Genomic DNA, 9,746 nt, shown 5'->3' with positions numbered 1-9,746 from the left:
CAAAAAACATTTAATTACTTTTGTTTTCTTAAAAATGTGAGTTTGTGTTAAAGGGATAGTTCACCCAAAAATGAAAATTATGTCATTAATGACTCACCCTCATGTCGTTCCAAACCCGTGAGACCTCCGTTCATCTTCGGAACACAGTATAAGATATTTTAGATTTAGTCCGAGAGCTTTCTGTCCCTCCATTGTGAATGTATGTACGGTATACTGTCCACGTCCAGAAAGGTAATAAAAACATCTTCAAAGTAGTCCATGTGACATCAGAGGGTCCGTTAGAATATGTTGAAGCATCGAAAATACATTTTGGTCCAAAAATATCAAAAACTAGGACTTTATTCAGCGTTGACTTCTCTCCCGGGTCTGTTAGGAGCGCGTTCACAACACAGCAGTTTAAATATATCCGGTTCGCGAACGAATCACTCGATGTAACCGGATCTTCTTGAACCAGTTCACCAAATCGAACTGAATTGTTTGAAATGGTTCGCGTCAACAATAAGCATTAATCCACAAATGACTTAAGCTGTTAACTTTTTTAACATGGCTGACACTCCCTCTGAGTTCAAATAAACCAATATCCCGGAGTAAGTGCATTTCTTTGTGAAGCATGTCAACATTGGCAGCTGTGGTTCCAAACTCCAAACTGCCGCCTGTTAGAATTGCTTCTGCAAACTATAAAAAGAACTCATTAAATCCTCAATACTTTAACACTTTTAATTAGTAAGTGTGCATTTTAAAAAAACAACAACACCTGAAAGTGAAAAGTGAAAGTCGTGACATTTGCCAAGTATGGTAACCCACAAGTGCACACACACAGCAGTGAGAAGTGAACACACCGTGAACACACACCCGGAGCAGTGGGCAGCTATATCCAGGACCCGGGGAGCAACTGGGGGTCAGTGCCTTGCTCAAGGGCACTTCAGCCATGGGTATTGAGGGTGGAAGAGAGTGCTGTTCATTCACTCCCTCCCACCTACAACTCCTGCCAGCACCGAGACTCGAACCTGCGACCTTCTGGTTATAACTCTCTAACCATTAGACCACAGCTGCCCCACCTACTTTACATACAAAAATCCCACATGAATTGCCATCCTGTTGGAAGCTGTGTGGTAAACTACCACATTCCCACTTCCCAGCAATTCCCTTTGTGGCCATAAATTTGCTTTGTTGGGTTCAGATGTATTTCAAATGTTAATAAAAGTCAAAAAACAATTAACAAATGAGGACATGAAGGGCATATTTTTGTTATAATCTTACAACCTTTTTAGAATGAGCTACTTTTTGATGTTTTTCACCAAGATAATTTAGGTAGGGAATCCTCCATTCTTTAGGATATATCACCTGTAAAATGAATATTATTTAATCTTGCTCTGAATTTATATCACTATAGTTTATAGAAGGATGAGAATGGAAAGAAACAGACCACGAGTGCCCAGTGGTTGTTCTCGTTAAATGAACCAATCAAAACATGATATTCCCCTGGATCCAGCTACAGTGGCGATGCATGGCCTCCCTTTCTCTGCCTGCTCCATACATTCTGCCACAGTACCCTGTCTCCAACTTGGATCTCAATAAATATTCTCTTTTCCAATTTTCTTTTTTGTTTGTTTTATGTTGGACATTAGATATATTGTCTTGTACTGTTTGGTAAATCCTGACCTGCCTTTAAATGCATTCTGCAATAAACTCCTCTGCTATAGTATCCTCAATTATCTCATTGATCTACAGTATTTAAGAAAAAGTTGTATTTTTATGTGCATTACAGAAGAAAATGTAACATTTAAAAATAATGTACAAACCTAATTTCTCAGGTACTTCACAAGGATACCTTGCTTCACAGCCAAACATTAGAAAGTATGGCGAATACTGAGTTGAGTGATTTGTTTTTTTGTATGGAGGCCAAACATTGTGGCCTCCAAATATTCTGCCCACTTGTGTGGCTCCTTTCCCACCATCTTGCTTAATGACCTTTGAATAAGAGAAGAGTCATTAATAGCAAAACATTCTATATTTACATGGCATTTCTGACAAACCCCCTGCTAACTGTGATTGTGGGAGACAAGACACGATATTCATCATCTACCATCTATGCAATAACCAATATTTTTATTCTACTTTAATTAGAAATTGTCAGTTTTGTACCTCTGAATTGTACCATTGAGTCTTTCTACCAATCCATTGGTCTGTGGCTGGTAGGGAGCACATAAACTCATTTTGATACCAAGTATTTCACACATATTGATATGTTTACAGACAATGGGAATTATTATATATTTACAATTCCTAAAACTAATAAAAAAAAAAAGCAAATGAGGTTTAACCATTACCTTGTTCACAAATTCTGTGCCTTGGTCTGTTAATATCCTTTTTGGGGCACCAAATTTGTAAAACAGCTTAATAATACAGCATGTGACCTTGAGTTTTCAGTGGGAAAGCCTCACATCACTTTGTAAAGTAATCAATAATTACGCAAATATACTGGTAACTGTCAGCATTCGACCTCCTGTAGTTTGTCTCCACGCCTCTAGAGGTCCCCTGTGTTGCTTTCTGCCTTAATTCTTCCTCGTTTACCCTTGTCAGCATTATGCAGGTCACCTGTGCCTTGTTTCTCTTAGAGTATTTTAACAGTGTTTTTCCCTTTGTTCAACACTTGGTTTTTGAGTCTTGGCTGCGTGCTACCTACTTTGTTTTCCAAGTCTTTCCAAGTTATCTCAAAGTAAGGTGTTTTTGTTATTTGATTGCTTGTATGCTCTAGTTTTGGTTTCTCCCCTCGTGGAGTTTTTATTTTCCCTTGTGTTTTTTTTTTTTTTCTCTCCATTTTTCTTCCATGTATTTATTCCTCTGTCTGAGAAGAACTTTTGTTGGATTTTTGGCTCGCAAAGAACTTTTTTTAAATAAACCAACCTTGCCTAGAGTACTGACTTGAGTATTTAGTTTAGGTCCAACATTACACCCTCTGTGGTCTAGTGGCAGATCTCTCAACCACCACACCAGAGACCCGAGTTCTAGCCCAGCTCGTGACAGGTAACCATCCTTGGTTTGTGTGAATTTTCCCACTAAATCCATACCAATAATGTCCCACGGCTCAACCACCTGAGAAAATTAATCAGATATATTAATCATCTCATTTACAGAAACTTACTTCAATAGGTGTATAATCAGCTTGATTCTTAATTGGAGCTTGCTTTGACTGGCAGGCAGCACAGTGCGTGACCTAAAGTCAGAGTCATTTAGTAGTAGTAGAGTGTATACTGTATGTAACGAAAAAGTTCATTTTACTTACCTCAGTTTCTAATGTCCATAGATATGGAAGGCCAGTAAAATCGCATTACTGATGCAGCATCTGTTGTTTTGACTATACCACAGTGGGCACCGATTGGACTGGTGTGGAACTCTTTGAAAACCTGTTTTGCCTCGTCTCTGCAGCATAACACCTTGGCTAACCCAATCTCTCTCCCCTCGCTCTTCTTATATAATAAAAAACTTCATCTAAAAGGCAGTATATTACTGTAAAATCTGTTATCTTTACACCCCAAAAAGACTCATCCAACCAAGATCTACATAAAAACCAACATGCCTCACTCACCCTTCATCATGAATTCTGCCTTTCTCAAAAGCACATATTTTTGTCTTTTTGTTGAATCATCAGGGATTGTCCAAGACTTTTTTGAAGCGCACAATAAGAGGAAAGTTTTCCTATCCATTTTTGAAATCCAGCTAACAAAATGTTTGGTCAATGGGCATGGCCTATTCATCAATTATTTAACTCAACACCACAGCTCATTTATGTTGCTTAACAAATTGGATTCATGTAGCTAGTTAATAAAAATGTTCATTACTTCTTTTAATGTTCAATTATATGTTCCCCTCAGTGTGCAGGGATGATGGGCAAGGAACAGCTTGCCAAACACAGTATTATAAAATTTGTGTTTTTTTCTTAGGTGGTTATAGCAATGATTAGAAACACCAAACCAATCACATTTTTGTATTTTCCAACTTGCCTTAAACATACTTGTGTATGTAAATTAGTGTAAAACGATGCAGTTAAGCGTAATTCATTCAATCCAAATAATTTCACTGCATATAATTACAATGACTAGTTAGATACAGCTGAGTTTAAATTTGTTTCATTTATGTTTCTTTAATTTATTTTGTAATATATTGTGTTTGTGCAGCCAGAGAAAATATGCATTCTGATAACACCTACAATGTGTAATGCATTGCTGCATGTATTTATGCATGAATAAAATGGGAAAAGTTAACTCTCTGGCTGTGTGTGTGTGTGTGTTTAGTAGCTACAGCCTTTTATGGGCAATACATAAAAAATGACTTTTTTTTCCCCCTTTTGGTCTCTCTTATCTTAAATTGCATTTTAGCTCTCAGAAAACACCCATAAACAACATCTCTCAGCTACTAAATATTCATTTTTTGAATTGTTACAAGGCTCTTTACAAAAAAAGGCAACAAAACAACACCAGATAACATAAAAAAATCTTTATTTTAACAAGCATCTAACGACATTTGTAATTTTAGTCACTGAAAATTATGAAAAGTTGTGAAAGTTATGATGCAGCAAAATACACAGCAACTAGGGACACAGTTTACAGCTTGAAAATAAATGACAAAAAACAACAAGGAACGACAGAAATGTGTTCGATTTGTGCTGTGTTTGGTGTTTAGTATCATCACAGCAAAACATTGTCATATGGCCATGATAAAGCGTCCGACGGCTCCAGGAGCGAAGACGGAATTTTTTTTTGTTAAAAAAATATAGATTAATAGTACATAAATACATTTAGATATACAGGTGCATCTCAATAAATTAGAATGTTGTGAAAAAGGTAATTTATTTCAGTAACTCAACTCAAATTGTGAAACTCGTGTATTAAATTCAATGCACACAGACTGAAGTAGTTTAATGCATTGCAAAAAAAATAAAAAAAATAGATACTGTAACAAATGTATTGTTCACTGTTAGTTCATGTTAATTAATACATTAACTAGTGTTTACCAATGACGCCTTATTGTAAAGTGTTACCTCTTAAATTTACCTTCATGAGACTTCATATGACTTTTTAGGGACAGTGTCATTGAGAAGAAATTCAGAGAAGAGACCCACTTCATGTGGCTAGAAAGTTCTTTAACTCCTTACGATGTAGTGAGTACTGGAAAAAGTATTTGAGTGTCTGTCTCTTCTCATCTTTCTGTCTGTCTTCTCTCAACTATCTTTTTTTTCTCTCTCTCTGATAAACTGTATTGCCCTCAACTGTAAAATTTTCAAATTGAAAACACTTCAAACTTTCAGGCCATGCTTTCTCAAGCCAAGCCAACCTAAATTTTGACTTGACTAACTTTATTAATTTAGTTGATGTTAATGCTGGTTATAAATTAAATCTCTTAAGTACTTTACAGACAAAGCAAATAACACTTTTTTCCTGTACCATCCTATGGTATATTTAAATACATTTAAAATCTTTTCCACCTTGTATTATCTTCTGTCTTTCTTCAAAAATGATTTAATATTGCTTTAATATTGTTTGTTCTTTTATGTAAATTAGGTGTCGTGAACTGGAGTGCATTTTCTGCACAATACAACCAGGAGTTCTGTGTGCCGTGTTCACTGACCCAGTGCCTGCGGTGCAGTGAGATATTTAAAGACTGCCCACCTGGCTATGTGGGGAATGGCAGAGTTTTTTATTCATTCAAAGAATTTGAGGGCTACTGCTCGGCTGATTGTTTTATCAGTGATGGAGGTGAATTTCAGAATGAGTAGATTTTTTTTTTCTTGTGTCATGTCTATAGTCTTAATCTATATTTGTATATACAATTACATTTTCTGTTTTGTTCTTTGAAATAAATAAAAAAAAGATCACTGTTATCGGTTTGGTTTTTTGGAGGCACCATGCATAAAATGGGATGCAGACACTGAAAATATAAGTACAAATGGCTAAGCACTAAATACAAATGGCTATAGATTCTATTTACACTATGTTAAAACAGCAGGATTTTCTGATATTTATACCACTTACAGCAAATAGTGGCAATTATCTGCACCTCAGTATTGTAGTACATTATAAAACAGTAATAACTAATAACAATAATAACTAGTAATAACTTTTTGAGTGTAAATTATAATTTTAATCCAAATTATTAAATGGATGCCACCTTACTGGGACAATAAAGCCCTCCCTCACAACTTTTTGATTATTTCCTTCATTTTTATTGAAAATAAATGGTTTTCTGATGTGATTTGAAATTTGAAAAGAGAGAAAAAAACTTCACCAAGAGGCCGATTCGAACCCGGGTCGATCACATCAAATTGTGAACACGCGTTTCACCATCTGCACCACTGGAGTTCACAACTGCTTTGTAAATAAAATACAACACAAATAAAACACAACAAATATATAAGGTGCCATTAAAGTGTAATATTACAATACACACAGTGAAGTAAAGTGCAACAGAATGTTAATATATTGTAAATAAAATACTACACAGATATTACAGAATAAACTCTAATTCCGTATAATTTTATCTCAGATGAAACGGTTAAAATCATGGATATGTGCTGTATTACATTTTACTGTTGTTTTTCCCTTCTTTTTTTCCACCTTAGCGTTCTTTAATACACTTAAATCACAACAAAGTATTCTCATAAATTTTAATGACGTGTTACGTCACGCACGACGATCACACACAAAGCGAAAACACCTATCCCCAGACAGCAACATAGTCTCAGAAGAAGAAGAAGCTCAAACTGAAGATCGGTAAGTTGGCTTTCTCAAGCCAAATTAATGAACAGAATGAAGGATGGAAAGGAGGAAAATAAATATCAAGCAATGCAAATTACACATGCATTTACTTGCCCAACCAGACAGGTTACCTGATCAAAATTCAGGGCTCGACATTAATGCTTGTCCACTTGTCCGGGACAAGTGGATTTTGTGAAGGGGCAAGTGAAAGAGAATTTTACTTGCCCAACCGGACAAGTAACTTGATTAAAATTTTTATAACAAACAACAACTAGGGCAGCACCAAAACTTTTCTGGTTTTATTACTTTCAGTGTAAACAGTGACCTATAATGGATAATGTATTGATAGTATCAAGGTCTTGTCAGTTGAGGCTCGTGACTCGCGGAGAAATCAAAACTATAAGTGCAACAGCATACACAAAGAAACAAACATGAGCAAACCTACTGCGGTAGAAAAAAAGATGAATATTCTATATAATATATGCAACATCACACGACCAGGAGTGATGTTTTCCCGACTTTCAGCTTGATTGCAAATGTGATGTTTATTTAACTAAAGTTGTATAAAATCAATAAGTAATATTAACTGACTTACATTTAGACACAGTATTGATCGTTTTCGATCCATTTTGCTAATGAAAATAGTTCTAAGCAAAGCCAAAACACAACAATCTCCCATCAACAAACAACACACACAGTCATTCGTTACTGAATTATTCAGCATTTTTGAGTGAGTCAACGATTCAGTGAGCCATTCATAAAGACAGTCACTTGCTTCATTTATTGAATGAATCAGCCGTTTGAAGGAATCGGTTGAATCAATGATTCACTCATCAAGACAGTGGCTTGACAACACCTACTGGTGGTTTAATTTCATATTTTAAAAGTATCATTGCATTTTTCCAACATTTCATATTTGTATGTCAAAAAAGTAAATCATTAATCTAAGTGTCAACTACTGCTACTCACAAATCAGGCAACTAACTGGACCTGAACCTATCTTCATCAGTCTGAGTAAATACATCTAAATGGCACTTTTGATGCAGCTTCTGTGTTTCCTCTGCAGTGGAAAGATGGAGTTTGTTGATACTATTCTGTTAATGCCTGTAAATTGGTGTCTATATTACTATTCTAACTTAATGTATTGATCAAATGTAAGAATCGACGTAAATGGTGACGTACATTTAATCAGTTTAGGAAAATATAGTCCTTCACAATCGGTTTAAGGCAAATATCACAAAAAAACTCATAAAAGTAACACCTTAAATATCACAAGAAAATAAAAAAAAAAAACTGCACATATCAAGTCTTAATGTCAATACATTTGTGCCAAAAAAATAATTTTTTCCCCTGGACAAGTTACTTTTTTACTCGGACAAGTGAATGATTGATTTACTTGTCCAAAGGACAAGCACATGTCAAAGCTTAATGTCGAGCCCTGGTTATAGACATACCATACGTCACTTTGTGCATACGTGGTAAAAACATACCTGACGTAAGTGCGTGATGTATTTGTGATTAAACTTATATTAATGCATGAAAGTTTGATTACACTATATTCAGCATAAACTGGGCTTCAGCGATTCTACAGTATCTAATTAACATAACTAACAACGCAAACTAACATAAATGCATCCCAACATCACATCAATATTGTCAAAATAACCAACAAAATCAAAAATCCCAACCACACAACAATCATGCAGCATTTTTGTCATGCTGAACTACATGGCCATAATTTTTTTTCTACTTGCTCATGGATTTCTTCATGTCAGGTAAGTATTTATTATACCAAGACAGCTAATGAGAACTGTTTACGGTCACATTACGAAGCCAGCTAGCACCAGTGATCATCTTTGTTAGCATTTTTCATGGAAAAGTTAGGCTAGATATGAGGCATGCATCATTGATTAGTGAACCATTTCAAAATTATTTGATTGCTTGGTGTAAAATATATATATTTTTTTCTTTATAGTTCTCTGTTTATTGTTTTTTTATTTTTTTGCATTTTTTGTTTGGAAGATAAGTGGGACTCACTGTATAATCTCCTGTCAGTGGGATCATACCCATCATGGTATAAGTTCAACAGGCAGAACCTTCGTAGATATGCACTCATTCAACCTAAAGGGTAGTTATTTTAACTTGAAATTTTAACTGTTTATTTTATTATTCATTTGTTGCTATCTTGATTTTTTCTCAGATCAAGAGGCAAATGTCCTTTTAGGGTGTTTTCACACTAGGTTCGCTTGCCTGGTCTGAACCCGAGTTCAATTACTCCCCCCTCCCCATGCCCCCGCTGGACTGTGTTCATATTATTTTATTTGAGTCCGAACCACGGTTCGTTTGCGTCATCAAGCCAGCAGTTGGTTACCCCGTTGCTTAGTAATGATGGCGCAGGAGAAGTGGCAAATGCATAACATTGTTCTCTGCACTTATATATTTACATTTTTGAACCATTCGTTTCGTTTACAAAGCTTCGGTACATAACGTTACTTACGTCTGTCTTATAAATGTACTGCAAATGCTCTAAAGAATGCTAAAGGCGAACAGAAATGAGTAATACAGCTCTCTGTTTGCAGAGCGTCAGTCACGCTCATCAGCAAAGTGAGTGAAACACACACACAAACACACATTTTATCAAATAATACGACATTAATAGGGGTTCACTTCCAAGATTTGGTACGATTGCGTTCACATCAGCAGCGAACCGTACCGGAGTTCACATGTACCGTACCCCAGAACATCGTTTTAAGCGGACTCAGGTACGGTTCACGGTTGCGCACCAAAAGTGCTACTGTGAAAGCACCTTTAGTCTACTTTTGTCATAGTCATGTTTCACTTTAATGTAGATGGAGACCTCTTCATTATGGAAGTAGAAGAGTGATCAAATCCAAAGAGGAGGCCAGGAGGCTCTCTGAAGAATTACACTCCTCTCCGATTGGTGGGACAGGGTTTGGGAAAACATGTGCTGCCATCTGTGCCAGATTTTAC

This window comes from Cyprinus carpio, unplaced genomic scaffold (assembly GCF_018340385.1).
Source record: "Cyprinus carpio isolate SPL01 unplaced genomic scaffold, ASM1834038v1 S000006550, whole genome shotgun sequence".
Classification (NCBI taxonomy): Eukaryota; Metazoa; Chordata; class Actinopteri; order Cypriniformes; family Cyprinidae; genus Cyprinus; species Cyprinus carpio.
The sequence above is the reverse complement of the archived record's forward strand: the minus strand, read 5'-3'. Positions refer to the sequence as shown.